The sequence below is a fragment of the Phyllostomus discolor genome, chromosome 1 (genome assembly GCF_004126475.2).
Source record: "Phyllostomus discolor isolate MPI-MPIP mPhyDis1 chromosome 1, mPhyDis1.pri.v3, whole genome shotgun sequence".
In the NCBI taxonomy this organism is placed as follows: domain Eukaryota; kingdom Metazoa; phylum Chordata; class Mammalia; order Chiroptera; family Phyllostomidae; genus Phyllostomus; species Phyllostomus discolor.
Window position 1 is genome coordinate 187660008 of NC_040903.2, and position 12431 is coordinate 187672438.

The 12431-nt window shown below is 36.3% G+C and overlaps 1 pseudogene; it reads right to left on the bottom strand.

Annotated features, from left to right (window-relative positions):
- Positions 1 to 6322: 6322 nt before the first annotated feature.
- LOC114492160 lies at positions 6323 to 10349 on the bottom strand (annotated as a pseudogene).
- Positions 10350 to 12431: the final 2082 nt, after the last annotated feature.

Here is a 12431-nt window from a genome sequence, read left to right on the forward strand (position 1 = left end):
ACAGAAATGGAGATCACATGGAGGGTTATTAGTGAGAAGGGGGGTGGGGGAAAATGTGCAGAGAATAAGAAGCGTAAATGGTAGGTAGAAAATAGACAGGAGGAGGTTAAGAACAGTATAGGAAATGGAGAAGCCAAAAAATGTATACATATGATCCATGGATGTGAACTAAGGGGGTGTGGATAATGCTGATGGGAGAGGGTTGCAGGGTGGAGGGGGATAAAGAGGAGAAGAAAATTGGTCAACTGTAACATACTTTTAAAAAGTAGAATAGAAACATTTGAATCTGCCCCTTCTCCGTTTTTCTTTACTTTAAAAATGTACTTTAAAATATACTTTAAAAAACTAGAATAGAAACACTGGAATCTGCCCCTTCTCCATTTTTTCTTAGGGACCTGGTATTTCATTTTCTTCTCAAAGTCTAATGGCCTTATGTTTATGAAATAGAGACATACCATTCCTTTTGTTTTCAGTTAATCAATTCAGAATACCTCTCTGTGGGTCTGAAGCTATATACTTTTGGAGTCAGTTAGGAGAATATAAATGCAGAGGTAAAGGTAAAGAATGCAGGTTTCTCCTCTCTAATACACAAAATGTGGGAGAGTTGGCATTTTTAATTTTTGGACCAGAGGACTCAGTGATCTAGCCATAGTTTATTTGGCAAAGTCATAATTCTGAAATGGTGAAAAAGTTCTTATGTTAGCACTACAACATTCTCTTGTCTTTTTTGTTACCTAAATTTCAAAGGTGATGCAGATCGAGGAAAAATTAGGAAGAAACTGGAAGAGAAAATGTAATATTGTGCCTAATTGTCTTTGTAAAAGATTGTTTGTTTGTTTCTTTGTTTGTTTTAGGACATTACCCTACTCTCAGAGCATGGGGGGAAGTTTTACAGGGGGGACTGGCATCTCTCTTAAGTTACACTATGGTCTTAAAAATGTTTTTAAATCTACAACCACTAAGAAGAGAAGTTTTCATACCAGTAAAAAAAAAGTTGAATAGTAAAACACTCTAGAGATACAAATTTGACAGTCTTATATCTCAGCTTCTAACTTATTTGGTGTGGGGGAGGTAATATAAGAAATAATTAAGAAATAGATGCTCAAGAGAAAACTCTCTTGAAATCTCTGAAACCAGTATTTTTCCTGTTTCTGTCAAGAATCATGGAGGATTATAAATCCCTTCCTATGCATCACAAAAAAAGAAAAAGAAAAATGACATATTGTAGCAAGTAGAAGGGAGCCTTTTAACCTGAAGTCATTTCATTTATTCAAATTTGCATATTATAAAGCAAAAACAAATACACCTTTTAAAATAATTTGTCCTTAAAAAGTCTAAAGTTTAAGCACTTGTAACAGAAACTAACCAATCTTATAGTTTACATGTACTTTCTAATGCAAGGAAGTTGTGAATCTAATTTGGACTTCCATGAGTACAGTGGAAGATAACCAGGTACCACAACGAGGGTAATGAGGAAAAAAATAATTTCCCATACCCAGTCAATAGGCAGGGATTTATCAGTGCGGCAGTGGAGAAGGATTTGTGGTTGACTCTGAAATCCCACATTGCTCTTTATTGTAATTGTGTCGGTGTGTGCATATATACATGCATACGCATATCCAGAAATTTGCTTGTTTCCCTATTTATGTTTATGGTTGATTCTATCACAAGTTTAGTTGTTGCTAACTACAACACTTGCTGTATTTATAAAGTCCCTTTAAAGCACAGTCCTTTAAGTAAATTCTTAACTGTGTGGACACAGATAAAAGTATTATTCATTATCCCATTTTTCAGAACTGGTGGACAAAATAAGCATGCGCTTCATATACTTTTACAGGGAAGGTATGTAAAGCTAATAGGCTTACAAACTCATAAGCCTATGAAAACACTGAAATTTAATAATAGAAGCCACAATTCCTTGAAAACAGCATCATGTACAAGATGGTGATACAAATAAAATGTGGAAATCATTTTTGTCTTCATGTGCCAGCCATTTTTCATATTTCCACATTACTCTAGTAAGCTTCTGTGTATGGGTGGGAGAGCATGAATAAACATAAAGGTTTGCACTACAAAAACCATGTTTGTATAGAAAGATCTCTTTATTATGAAAGTAGTCATAATAAAGTAGTACATTTTCTATGTACTCATATTCAAACATAGAAAGTAAACTATGGCAATATGACCCATGGCAGCAATGCATATTGTTAAACTTTTGGAACTTTTAAAAAAACATGTAAATAAGGATACTCACTGAGGTAACAATCCTGCATGGGTCTCTCCAGTATTCTTGCCTAAGTTTATTCCCCCTGACTGATAACCAATTAAAAAAAAACCCAAACTCCTGTGTTTTCTTCCAGCAGACCAGTTCTTATATCAAGGCAACCTGGGGAGCAAAATGCAGGCTTAAGACTTATTTTCGTGTTTGTTTACTGAACCACCCAGGACTCATTTTGTGTTTTATGAGATGTGGATGCAGTAGAAAATGATTACTGTGAATAGATCTAAAACATATGCTAAAATCTCTACGTGTTTCCTGAGGAAAAACTAAGGCTGTGCTCTTGACTAGTGGCCTTGCCCAGAATGAGCACTAAGGGCAGCTGGTAACTGCTACTGAAGAAGTAGCCTTGTAGTTCCTCTTGCTCGGGTCTAAAAAGCCTGAGCCAGCATCATTCATGTCTTATACTTACTTCTCAGATACCCAAACAAGAGTGACAGGTCTAATTTTGTTATCCTGACTCTAGCAAAATACCCAGTGTCATCTGGAAGGACAATATGATCGAGTCCCTTGGCTGAAGAATGCATTTCCTCAGCCATAATGTCCTCAGGGCTTCTAAATAAAATGGAAATTCAAACTTTACTTGTAGAAAAAAGTCACTGTGTTGCATTTCTAAAAATAAGTTTTGTTCAAAAGGAGCTTTCTGTAATGCTAGAGGGAGGCATTCTTGCTGACAATTATTAAATGTGGCAGTGGAGACTCCTAATTGATGTATGGTCCACAGTGCGGCATTAACTCTAGTCACAGGTAAAATAAATCTAAGGGATGGATGATCTGCATCCCAGTGAGGAAAAACCAAGCACAGTGATGATGAAGGTCCATGGGTCTTCTGGGCCACACTCAAATGCCCTCAGGGCCAGACAGTCACGCACATTTGTAGAGCAGTGGGTGTAACATTATGCAGAGTGTTAGGGACTAGGACTCAGAAAGCACACTATCTAGCATTAGCTCATGAACTACCCATTTGTGATTCTGTGTCTGTGACCTACAGCTGAGGAAGTGTTCTCACTAATTGGGATTGTTTCCTTTCCTGGAGAAAACATTGTGAACTCGAGAGAGGCAAACATTGATATTACAAAGCTCAATAATTCTCTCTTGTTTTTTTTGCCTGATGTAGTTCATTTCCTTGCTGAGGCAAAGTCAAAAGGTCTTGTACATGCTTTTCCTATTTTCACCAGAGCAAAGGGTCATAATGTTAAACAGTTGAAGCCTGACAGGTGGCCTGAGATTCATGGAGATCCTGACATTTCCTATTATGTTCCTGTCTAATTGGGTCTCCCTTTGCTGACTTCTCCTGCATATTATACACCTGAAAATACATTCCATAATTGTTGGTGAAGTGCAGGAGCTCATTCTATAACTTTGGGAGAACCATTTTTCCTAGCTGAACCTGTTTTCTTATCAGGAAGATAGGAATAATGATATCCTATGCTAGTTTCCTTACAAGATTTAGATGGAGGTAAAATCAAGTATTTGATGAAAACAGGGTTTCTAAAAGTAAAATAATCCATACTAAAGTAACATTTATTTATATTATAATTATGAGACTACAAATGAAGATTCTTAAATAATCAACTAAATTTTAATTTTAATTGGTCTCTAATATAAATATGTTTGTGTGTGTTCTAAGATTATCTTCCTCTTTTATTTGGAAATATGCCATAATAAGCAAAAAGTGGGCATATCTCCAAATGCATGTGTAAAAGCCAAAAAATATTTCTTATTCTAAAAATTCTCCTGTTATGTGAAAGGGTATGTGAACGGGTAGTTAAATCTGTCTTCCTTTACAGTGGCTGTTATCTGTGTGAGATATAGCAAAAAATCATCCATTACAATGCAAGAACCCACATCATTCCTCGCCCAAAGGGAACTCTTGTTACTATTGTCTTGGTAAAAGATTCTGTTGTTGAAATCTAGGAGGAAGGTTTTCATTAACCAAAAAGCAACAGATATTCAAACTCAATATTTTATAAATTATAAGCCCTACATTTAAAGAATATTTTTGGAGATAAAAGGAATTAAATCAGGTTGATAGAGCTGTGTTTTCTACCAAAAAATTGAAACATCCTTTCTACTTGAAACCAAATGAGAAAACCATGTGATTTTTATGTCATTGAGAAAATACTTTCATCGTGTGCTTGAGTGGATAGCTCTTTTGAAATGATTAGGACCATTTTGCCCTAATCAAATCATTAGCAAATAACTGAAAATGGTATCTTTCTTTGTACCCTGGAAACTCAAAGTTCAAATTTTCTTCAGTTGGAAGAAATTTTCCTTTCTTTGGAATCATGAGAAGAAAGTACTTCTGAATGGAGATTGTTTGTATTGTTTTATATCCTTTGATGGTCTAATAAACAATGAAAGACATGTGCACCTAAGACTTAACTAATCTTTCAAGAATATTTGAGAAAACCTCAGAAGAATGCCGTAACTTAACAAGTTACCTGGTAACCAGGACTCACTTTGTAGCAGCTACATTGTTAACTAACATCATAGATCAGAGATGTTTATAACTATATGTTTCTCTCACTCATTTATTCAACAAATGCCTATTTGTACTTATTGTGTGCCAGTACTAGCCATGTATCTGCAAATAACATCTCTGCTCTCTTGGAACAATCTAGTGCAAACCCCAGAAATTTAACAGATATTTAAAAGGTGCTATGAAGAAAAATGTGGTACAGAGACTGTGGCAGAGGTGTGCTTTCATATGAGCTGTCAGAGAAGACTTTCTGATAAGGCTACATCTGAGCTGAAACCTAAAGGAGATAATGAGTGAGCCAGCCATCTCTGAGGAGAGCACTCTAGGTAGAAGGAAGAGTAAGTTTCAGTGGTCAGAGATCTGAAGGCAGGAGTATGCTTTCAATATTTGAAGAAAATGAGGAGGAGGCTATTGTAGATGAAATAAGGAGAAAAAGAGTGGCAGCCGTTAAAACATTCAGGTAGATCACAGAGTGCCTTGAAAATTAAAGTAGAGACTGTATCTTAATATGAGTGAGATGGCAGTCACAGCCTCATTTTCAGTAGAGGAGTAACACCATTTAGTTCACATTTTGAAATTAATAATTTGGAAGCCATGTGAAAAATACACTGTGGAGGGCCAGGATGGTGAGCAGAGAGACCAGCTAGGAGGCTCTTGAAATGATGCAGGTTAGAGATGACATTCACTTGGATCAGGATGGAAGCAGGCGGAGACAGTGAGAATATAGAAGTGCCTAGATCTGCTAAAGGACTAGATGTGTCTAAACAGTAGTGAAAGACAGTGCCAAGGCTTTGACCTAAGCAATTGGAAGAATAGAGTTGCCATTTGCTAAGAGGAAGGTGAATCTGAAACTAGCAGGTTCAGAAACGGGGGGTGGGGGGATTAAAAATTCACTTTTGCAAATATTAAGTTTGAGATGCTGTTCCATATGTAAATTTGCAGTAGGAAGTCAACTATACAAGTTTGGTGGGCTAGAGATATAAATTAAGAGTTAGTATCCTAAGATACATAAAACTATGATACTTGAGATCACATGGGGAATGAGTTGCACAACACAAAAAGCATATAAAATTTTAAATGTCTGCCCAATTCCTTAGCAGAAACTCACTTCTTGTTTTTCACAAGAGAAGTTAGAAGGAAAAAATTACTTTCAATAAAAATAATAGCTAGTCAACAACTTCTGATAGATATAGAAAATGATCAAAAATTTAAAAAAAGCGGTGGGGGGAAAATGGAGACAACTGTACTTGAATAACAATAAAAGAAATTGATGATTAAAAATTAAGTATGATAGCAAAGCATCTCTACCTTTTAAAAGTATTTGCTAAATTCAAAGGCATATTCTACATGTTCTGCATAAGACAAAGACAACATTTAATTAAACATATTTAAAAGTTTCTTTTCAAACCCTCTGTGTTAAGTTGCACCACAAAGTGAAAACATTAAATTAGCTGCAAAGTGGTTTTTTTTTTTTTTTGGTCTGGAGGCATTAAAAATATGTGCTTCTCTACCTGTAGATTTTCAAGATGGAAGAGGTTTTACATAACAACGTAAAAGGAAATTTATACCAAGGCATCAGTCACCATAAGATTTGGCAAAAATCCAACAGAAATCAATGGCTTTGCAAACCGAGGTGAACTAGTACATATCTAGGAGATAGAAACATGAAGAGAGCAGGCAAATAACCATACAGACCCTCCTATCAGTGTTTTGAGTAACTGAAGAAATAAACTACACAGGGTCTAGAAAGCTGATAGTTATTGAGAACTTAGTTTTCAAAAACTATGCAAGTATTTCAAAAATATGCAAGTATTGTGTTCAATACTTTGGCACTAATATCTGTAAATTTCTTGTACATTTTTTGGTAAGATTGATGTGAGAATTGATGTGATTGATTTAGAGAAGACTTATCACTCAATTCTGCATGATTTCAGGAAAGGTAGATTCAACTAATAAAAATGGTAAGTGCATTTTAAATGCTGAACAATAAGAATATTTTGATAAGTATCCATATATGGATTGTCACTGAAACAATTATGTCAAGCTTGTGACTTGATAAAACTGTTTTTCAATACTCCTATGGAATTTTTATTTGACTTACTCACCAAGCCACATTGTGGCTAATATGAGTGACAAATTACTTCCTGTCTCAAGCTCCACTTTCAAAGCAATAGCACTTTTATTGAAAACAACAATTCTTTAAATGTACCACAGTTTTTGATCTAGTCATCTACTGATGGGCAGTTAGGCTGTTTCCGGCACTTGGCTACTGTAAATTGTGCTGCTATGAACATTGGGGTGTATAGGTTCTTTTGGATTGGTGTTTCAGGATTCATAGGGTATCATTCCAGCAGTGGAATCACTGGGTCAAAAGGCAGTTCCATTTTTAAGTTTTTGAGGATATTCTATACTGTTTTCCACAGTGGCTGAACCAGTCTGCATTCCCACCAACAGCACACTAGGGTTCACTTTTCTCCACAGTCTTGCCAGCACTTGTTTGTTGAGTTATTAATGATAGCCATTCTAAGAGGTATGAGGTGATATCTCATTGTGGTTTTAATTTGCATCTCTCTGATGGCTAGTGATGTTGAGCATCTTTTCATATGTCTATGGGCCATTTGTATGTCCTCCTTGGAGCAGGTCCTTTGCCCATTTTTAAACTAGAGTGTTTGTCTTCCAGTCATACAAGTTCTTTATATATTTTGGAGATTAAACCCTTGTTTGATATTATTGGCAAATATGTTTCCCCATATGGTTGGTTCCCTTTTCATTCTGATGATGATTTCTTTAACCATACAGAAGCTTTTTAATTTGATGTAGTTCCATTTGTTTATTCTTTCCCTTATTTCCCTTGCCCTGGGAGATATATATCAGCAAAAATATTGCAACGTGAAATATCTGAAACTTTACTGCCTATGTTTTCTGCTAGGACTTTTATGGTAATACAATATAAATGTTTTATTTATTTTGAGTTTATTCTGGCATATGGTATAAGGAGGTGGTATAGTTTCATTTTTTTGTATGTACCAGTCCAGTTCTCCCAACACCTTTTATAGAAGAGGCTATTTTTACTCCATTGTATATTTGTGCCCCCTTTGTAAAGTATTAATTGACCATAGAGAGTTGGGTTTATTTCTGGGCTTGCTAATATGTTCCATTGATCTATGTGTCTGTTTTTAGGCCAGTACCAGGCTGTTTTGATTACAGCAGCCTTGTAGTGTAGTTTGGTATCAGGTATTATGATTCTTCCAACTTTATTCTTCTTTCTCAACATTACTAAGGCTATTTGTGGTCTTTTTTGGTTCCATATAAATTTTTGAAATATTTGTTCTAGATCAGTAAAATATGTCATTGGTATTTTAATAGAAATTGTGTTGAATCTATAGATTGCTTTGGGTAATATGGATATTTTAAAGATGTTAATTCTTCCAATCCATGAACAGGGTGTATGCTTCCATATATTTGTATCTTCCTCAATTTCTTTCTTCAGTGTTCTATAGTTTTTTGAGTATAGGTCTTTTACCTCCTTGGTTAAATTTATTCCTAGGTTCTTTATTTTTCTTGTTGCTAGAATAAATGAGATTGTTTGATTTCTAAATATTAACTTTGTAGCCTGCTACTTTGCCAAATTCACTTACCAGGTTGAGTAATATTTTTGTGGAGATTATTGGGTTTTCTATGCACACTATCATGACATCTGCAAACAATGGTAGTGTTACTTCCCCCTTTCCAATTTGGATGCCTTTTCTTTTTTTTTTCTTGTCTGATCACTGTGGCTAGAATTTCCATCACTATGTTGAGTAAGATTGGTGAAAGTGTACACCCTTGTCTTGTTCCTCATCTTAAGGGAGAAGCCTTTAGTTTTTTCCCGTTTAGTATAATGTTGGCAGCATGTTTTTCTCTTTTTTTATTTTATTTTAATCATTGTTCAAGTACAGTTTTCTCCCTTTTACTCCCATTCCAGCCCACCCACCCATCCCTCCTTACTTCCCTCCCATTACCAGCCACCCCTAGTTTTTGTCCATGTGTCCTTTAAATTTGTTCCTTTAAACCCTACCCATTCCCCCCTGAAATTCCCTCTTCTCTCCCCTCTGGTCACTGTCAGTCTGTCCCCCATTTCAGTGTCTTTAGTTATATTTTGCTTGTTTCTTTGTTTTGTTGTTTAGGCTCCTGTTAAAGGTGAGATCATATGGTATTTGCCTTTCACTGCCTGGCTTGTTTCGCTTAGCATAAGCAGCATGTTTTTCTTATATGGCCTTTAATAAAGGCTTATTTAATAAATCTTGAGGTATGCTCCCTCTATTCCCACTGAGTTTTTAGCATAAATGGGTGCTGGATTTTATTAAATGCTTATTCAGCATCTATTGATATGATCGTGTGGTTTTTGTCCTTTGTTTTGTTTATGTGATGTATTATATTTATTGATTTGTGAATATTCTACCATCCTTGCATCCCTGTAATAAATTTCAATTGATCATGGTTTATGATCTTTTTAATACATTGCTGGATGTGGATTGCCAATATTTTGTTGAGGATTTTATCATCTATGTTCATCAGTGTTATTGGCCTATACTTTTCTTTCTTTGTGATATCTTTACCTGGTTTTGGAATTGGGGCAAGTACATTAACACAATGGAATACTATGCAGCAAAAAAAAGGGAAAGAAGTCCGACATTTTGTGATGGCATGGGTGGAACTGGAGAATATTATGCCAAATGAAATAAGTCATTCAGTGAAAGACAAATGCCATGTGATATCACTTATAAGAGTAATCTAATGAACAAAATGAACTAACAAGCAAAATAGAACCAGAGACATGGAAACCTGGAACAGAACGACAGAGGCCAGAGGCAGCAGGGGGTGGGGTGCAGAAGGGGTGATAATGGTGGAAATAAGGCAAAGGAATTAGTAAAAAAAAAAAAAAACAGATGTGAATGACCCATGGACATGGACAATGGTGTGGGGATTGACTTTGGGAGTGGGGGGCAGACTGGTTGGAGGAGGGCAAAGGGGGAAAAATTAGAACACCTGTAATAAAATAACAATAAAATAAAGAAATAATATATATATATATATATATATATATATATATATATATATAAAGAAAATAACAGTTGTTTCTATGTCCATTGGAATTTTAAAGCACATCCACATTTTAGGAAATTACTTGTCCTAACACAAAAGTTGCTTGCTGTTTAAAGTTTCATACCACTTGTGTCTTATGAACTGCACTATATCTTCACGTTTCATTCCACCTTTAGTTAATGCTAGGACCATGAGTACTGGAGGTCTTCCGAGACCCACAACTACACAACAGCCATGTTCTCCACAAACTTAATGGTTTACAAGACTTAACCAGTCATCGACAGTCTGGCTGGATGGCAGTGCAGCAGCATCAAAAGGCCAATTGAGAACATGGATACCCTTTTTCTTCACAAGGGCAGTGCTATCCTATTGTGGTAACTCCTTATTTCATAAAGTTCTCCATAAATTGTTTAAGGTTGCTCTGGTTAGATTGCATGTAATCAGAAATCTCATGTTCTTGTATGTGATTTCCACAGAGCCTGGGTAATTTGTTTGAGCCACGTTAATTTAGTTCAAAGGACACAATAGGGTTATGGAAGAGTTTTAAAAATTGAATGCAGAAATGATGTAAAGAAACTGGCCTATTTCAATAAACTCAAATTGAAATTGTTGCTTTGAGTATGAAGCTAGAAGGAATAGGAAACAAAATAAACTTCCTAACAAGAAGCAACAATCCTTGAGCCCAGTAATACTGAGGCTTTACTCCATCTAGGTCAGAAACTTGGAAAACATTCTTTAGATTTCAATTCAATACTCTGTATCCAGGTTAACTGCTCTTATGGGGGTGTCTTGATGGAGTAGTGATGAATTTCTACAGTTCACTTGTACGAATAGAGATTCTGCTGTGCCTGGCAGTTATCTCCATTGCCTTCAGAAACTCTATAATGTGACCAAGAAAGAAATTGGCTTGCTCTTTGAAGACTGTGGTCCAATCATAAAGCGGGACCCAAGTGACAGGGACACAGGTGCTGGTGGGACACCAGGCTATGCAGTGGTCTGAAGAGAGCATGGTGCCATCTGGCCCATAGCTAAGCAAAGCATTGTGCAAGCTGAGGCCCAAAGACTGGCTTTCCTTTAAAGAAGGAAAATCTGGGAAATGAAGAAATTCAAAATGACATTATGAAGAAAACTTTATGAACGGAACCTACTTAGCCAAGAGAAGAAATGTGATGGATAGAGGCAGAACGTTTGTGGTGTGTTTTGAAGGGAGAAGTGTAAGGATATATATGGGGTTGTATAGGGGCACTTGTTGGTTGTCTTTCAGGATTACTATAGTTTCTGTTTCCAATTGGTAGACCAGCACTTTCTGGCTGAAAACTTCACCAGCTTCCCTTATTTTCAGAATAAAATCCAGAATTTTCAACATACCATAGATTGTCTGGCCATGGTTTACCTTTCCATGTTCATCTGCCCCTCATCCTTTCCACATTCACGCTGTGCTCTAACAATTCAGTCTCATTGGCATCACTCCAAGACGCATGCTTTCCTGTTGTGCCCCCCCCCCACCCCTTTTAAAGGGGCTGGTAAGAGTTAAATCCTGGCTTTTCACTAAGGTCCAAACTCTTTACGACACATCTGACTTCCTTCTTGCTAATTGCAATCTGATGATAATAAATGGGTAGATTTAGAGGCCATTTAAAAAGTGACAGACACACTCCCTTGTACCATTAGTACAGAAAAATGGGGCAGAATACACGTTTAACTTTGGAGCCATCTGCCTCACATACTAACTCCCAAGAGAGAAAGCCAGTCCGCTCAGGGATTATCGAGTTCCTGCTGATGACTTCTGCTCCAAGGGCTGCTTTCAGCAATGCATAGGGCTCTAGTCAATGGAATCCTTATTTTTAGAAATGCTGCATTTCCTCTATTCTAAAAATAGTTCCTGACAGCTCTCATCTTCTAAAAGCCCCTTGGGTAAATACACACAAATGTACACTTTTGAATGTATAGGATCTGATTAGTAAATTTTCACATAGATGTAAAATTCTGGTAATGAAAGATAAATGAAATGATTTGTATAATGTTTTGAGCTCTGTGGATGTAAACTGCTATACACATCTAAGGCACAGTAGAATAGCAGTAGAAAAAGAGAATAAAGGGAACTTAAAAGAAATACCCATTAGGTACGATACAAAAGCAAATATGCTTGTTAGATTTCAGTCATGTTGCTACAGACAACAGTGAATTTTGATGTTAAAGGACCTATAATTTGCATTATAGTTTTTCCTTTTGTTGTGTCCATGGGCAGTCTGTTCATTTCTCAAGTTCAATTAAGAAAGGAAGAAGGAAAAACATTCATTTTCTCTATATGTTAATATCGCAGAGTTTCTTAAACCCACAAGAAAGTCAAAGGATTATAAGAAATCCCTCTCTTTTAGCAAGCCTATTTTCTTCCTCTCTTACTCTTCCTGCCCTCTCCTCCCTCCTCTTCTTTTTCAAATAACATTAAACTCACTAGTAGAACTGTGGCCACTGCCCCCCACTCTCATCTCACATCAAACACTCCTTCTGCTCAATGACAGATAACTAAGGTGTGAATGTGTCAGAAATCTTCCTTCTTCCCACTGCTTCATATTAACCTCACAT